Here is a 5140-nt window from a genome sequence, read left to right on the forward strand (position 1 = left end):
TTATTGCACATAAAGATAGCATACAAGTACACTTTCCACCTTCATAACTACTTAGTGGTTCATTCCACAACTTGATGTTGCATCCTCTCTATGCATAAAAGCGTACATGCTACATAATTACATGTGCTACCACAATAATGCATGTAGGCTTGAATCAACGGTTCTTACAAAATACCTAGGGAAATCCACTTTCTTATGGCTAGACTTTTACAGCTTGGACCAACTCTTTGGAATGTTGGGTATAATCAATCATGCAACCCTCTTCTTTTCTCTTTTCAATAAAATAAATCAATAACTTTAATTTTCACTTGACTTTCATTCAGTCTAAATTTGATTGGACTTGTCAACTTTAACTCTACTTTATGGTGACTCCTTATTTAAACCACTCTTAGAAAATAATTTAAAACAAATTATATATTATAAAATATCCATAAGAGGAATCCACATAAACCATGAAAAAACTCTGCATTTCACTACAAGTCATGAAATGTATAATACATTACTCTCTCCGTTATAGAGTTCCTTAATTTTTTTCAACAACATTTAAAACATTACCAAATTCTAAAGATGACTTGTGAAAATTGCTTATTTCATTCTTCTTTTGTCTCCTTTTCTTTCATTCTTTCCAATTTTTCTCTCATCTAACTTCTCCATTGCTATTTTCTTTAGCGTGAAGGAGAGAGTAATGGCTCCCTTATCTGTGATTGCCTCCTCTTTTCTATGAGTTCCTTTCCATTTAATTTAAGAATAATGGCTCCTTTATTTGTGAGTGCCTCCTCTTTTCTATGAGTTCCTTCCCATTTAATTTACAAATTTGCTTTTAACAAACTAAAATTTGTTAATCAAATAGAAAGGAATAACACTCAAATACAGCTATTGCTACAACTACAAAGAAATACAAAACAATAAATATGAATTGCAAAACTAATGCCAAGTCCATTGAATGGTTTTGCATTTATCATTTAAATCTTTATCAAAATCATTGTTGAATTGATACTTAAAGGTGATGGAGAAGATCAATTTGTTTTCAAAATTTTTTCTCACTCCTCTTTTTGAATTGTAGAGGCACCAATTGTGTTGAATGTTGTCTACCTTTTGAATGTCGATGGTGAGTCTTGCATATTTCTTGGAAACGAGTATATAATTTTGGATAATTGATCATAGTTCCACATAGTGGCTACTCATCCAATATGATGGTTCCTGGTTAGGGCTATTAAGCTCATAATATTAGGATCTTCAGTATTAACTATGGTGACTACATCTCCTTAATCCACTTGCATTCACAGTTGAATGCCAAATAAAGTTTACAACTACTTCCAAACAACTCTTGCACATTGCTCAAATGTTGGACAATGGTTTTCCATGTTCTTGCATTCACGACCTTCCTTGCGGGTAGTGATGACTTCTTATTTATTTTTTCGAAGGTTTTGTGCAAAATATGTTGTTCTCTTTCTACAAACCCTCAATCCACAACACCCTTGGTTCATAGCAATCTCTTGAGTCTTTCACTAGCTTCCTCTATTACTCCTTACCAATGCTCTAATACCATCGTTGGCTTTAATAGCCCACAACAAACACATGAAAAAAATTACACAAAAAATTATGAAGGAACAAAGGGATCAAGAAAACCCTCTAAGGGGAAAATCTATTAAATTATATCATTCCCCTAATATTAATTTAGTGTACAAATAATTCCTTATATAACTATAGGTGATCATTTCAACCAACTCTATAAATATCTCCATAACTTCCCTCATTTAGTAGAAAATATATTCAATTATGTCATTCCCCAATATTAATTTAGTGTACAAATAATTCCTTATATAACTATAAGTGACCATAAAAACTTATTAATTTAGTGTACAAATAGTACCTTATATAACTATAAGTGACCATAAAAACTTATTTAATTCAACTAAGTCCATAATTGTTTCCACAACTTCCCTCATTTCGTGTAAACTTGTAAAATTAGCAGATAGTATAGCACATCGCGGATTCATCATATTAATTTATCAAACATCACACCTATAAACTGTTCCTTCAACATAAATGTTTTTTCTTTGTTTTTTTTAATAATTCAGGCAATAGCATTAGCATTATTTTACTGAAAAAATATTTACAAGATTAGCTATGCTTACCGACCTACTTCATGAGAAATCAAACCAATAACATAATAATAATACTTTCTTCCCTATAAACAATTTAAACTTGAAATAAAAACTTAAAAAATAAGAAACTTTTTTTTAATGGTTTAACTGATAATCAGACCAATAACATAATAATACTACTTTCTTCCCTATAAACAATTTAAACTTGAAATAAAAACTTGAAAAATAAGAAACTTCTTTTATGGTTTAATTGATTGATATCAAACCTATTGCTATTTTTATTTACAATTAGAGTCTATCGTACTTTAGAGGACAAAAACAACTAAAGAAAACATTTATCTATATAGAAATTCAACTTGAATGGTATTAGGGAAAGTGTATTCCTCTTCAGAAGACGTGAACTCTGGAGAGGTTTAGAGAAATAATAGATAACTAAATTCAATTTAAGTGTTTTTAAGAGGTTTAGAGAAATAAATCGATTTGAATAATTCAAATCAATCCTTGTACTAGTGAAACTAATACAATTCATTTTCGCCGCATATTTAATCAAAATTTACAGGATTGAATGAAACCATATTGCTGGGCACGTCGAGGAAGAGATATGCCTTCAAAAAATAGAATTGTGTAGGGATTAAATGTCAAGAATGATGCACAATAAAATCACATCGTTCTGTAGAATAATGAAATTGAGAAACATAATATCACATTCTTCGGTCATATAATGAAATTGTAAAACCTCTTTAAGTTGAATTCGCAACCAAAACTTCATTACAAAATCATCTGGGCATTATGATGCGGGTCCCACATCACAACCTTTACATCAGTAAAATGGGTGAACAATATATGGCCTCCCATTTCATTGTTTTCCCAATTTCTGCACTTGCACGTTGGGCATTTTATTCTAGGGCCTCTGCTCATTTCATTGTTTTGGCCATCGTGATAACTTCAGCACTACACAATTATGTTCCTTTCAAGAACTTCAGACTGATTTGGTAAAAGGTGATTAACAAACGTGTCTAATACTGCTTCAGACGATGAGGGGCAGCTAGAGCCCAACTTGAGTTTAAGAGACGCTGCTCTTTCTCTCATTTGGACTCCATGCTCGCTATCCATCAACAACGTCACTCCATTGCCAATTTCCTTCCTGCTCATCCATCCATCCTGGGTTGGCCGGTCGAACATGGCAGCAACCTGGAGGTGATTAACCAGCATTTTGGCATTGTAATGTTGATCTCCTCTGATGGGCCATGCCAAGATAGGAACGCCCTGGATGATGCTTTCGACAGTAGAATTCCATCCACGGTGCGAGAGAAATCCTCCCAAGGAGGGATGAGAGAGTATGAGCAACTGAGGCGCCCAACCACAGATTATCAAACCCAATCCCTCGATTCGACCTTCGAAGCCCTCTAGAAGCACGTACTCTCCTCCTCCCCCATTACTACCCTGATGATCATGAGGGCGAGGATCAGGATGAGGAAGAGGAGGACGGCAATGGTTCTGTAAAACCCAAATGAATGGCTTCTGGGCAGCTTCCAATCCAAGAGTGAGCTCTGTCATCTCTTCATCGGAGGGACCGACTATGCTGTCGAAAGAAACGTAGAGAACTGATGCAAGCGCCTTGGAATTCAACCATTCCATACATCGGTCTTCATTGATACTGCTCTTCCTGTTGCGGATGGCGCTATCATGCGTTATAGCAGTACATGGTTCTGATTGATTCTAGAAAGAAGAGAAGGGCAGAAAAGGCCCTACTACCCAGATGGGCTTCTCTATCTCCTTTTCTGTGTATTCGATGAACGGAAACTCTAGCTCCCAGCATGTGTTGACCAAAATTCCCACGCAGTCTTCGACCCCGTTCATCCACGGCGGGGATTGGGACCTCAAACTAGGAGGAGGAGGCAGAGGCGGAGGCATTCGTTTAGAAACGTTTTGATACTTTCACCACAAACTTCATGAAACTTCAGCGCTGCTAACACAAAAACCATGGTGGAAACCCAACAATGGTTATGTCATCAGTTCATTTCAAAAATTTGAGCGCGCTATGAAATTCAAATTTCAATGTTTGGAGCGTTTTCAAAATTCAATCGTATATGTATCGTATACAATGGTGCATCCTGCTCAAAACTCAAATCTAAAATTTGAAATAGAGGGACTGTTGCTACAACAAATATCTGGGCGATGTGCATTAATGGGAGTCAGAGCTACTGAGCTACCCGGAAATAGAGTTGAGCTGGGAAAGTGTTGGAAGCCGGAAAAACGTTTGACTATTGAACGGAGGCTGCCAGATGCTGTCAAATCTTTTTATGGTTGCCATCCATACCATGTATGCATCTTGGTGAATCCAGAGTTGCGACAGGTGAGAGCATTAATGGATCTATAGATTTGGAAATAGGCTTTGACGTTAGTTTCGATATACCAACGTCATGAAGGGTACCTACTACTACCAGCTAATTATATCCATCCCTTATACTGTACCATCAATTGGGTGCAGTGATAAAGGATTATTTTATTAATTATATAAAATGTTTTATGTATATTTATTTTTTACTAACATATTTTATTAATTTTTTTTATTGGTCAACATTATTATTAAGAAGTCAATCATAATGAAATGTAGGTAATGCTTTTGTTATTTATTATAATGAGAAAATAAATTATATATATATATATATATATATATATATATATATATATATATATATATAGATAGATAGATAGATAGATATATATTTTAGAAATTATTTTTTTATTTATTTTGGAGTTTTAGAAACATTTTTTATACTCTAAAATTTATCAAACTCTATGTAATCTAAGCACAATATTATATCATTTTAATAAGGCTATCACTTTTTCTTTTGGTAATTTTCAAGAAGCATATCCAAGTTCTTTGAGGTTGATTTCTTTTGTCACATCATCCTTCTTGTTCGCCTTATTCTTCTTGTGACATTCTTTTAGATTTTCTTCATGTGGCTATTGTTGCTCTATTTTGTGTTCAACTTTGTTGCATGTGTCTCTAATTAATTGTTTATATT

At 34.1% G+C, this 5140-nt stretch overlaps 1 pseudogene; it reads right to left on the bottom strand.

Annotated features, from left to right (window-relative positions):
- Positions 1-3040: 3040 nt before the first annotated feature.
- Positions 3041-4022, bottom strand: LOC149179593 (UDP-glycosyltransferase 73E1-like; annotated as a pseudogene).
- Between the last annotated feature and the right edge of the window lie 1118 nt (positions 4023-5140).

This window comes from Pinus tabuliformis, chromosome 3_2 (assembly GCF_031772625.1).
Source record: "Pinus tabuliformis cultivar Carrire ecotype Pingquan chromosome 3_2, CPIR1, whole genome shotgun sequence".
NCBI classification, from domain to species: domain Eukaryota; kingdom Viridiplantae; phylum Streptophyta; class Pinopsida; order Pinales; family Pinaceae; genus Pinus; species Pinus tabuliformis.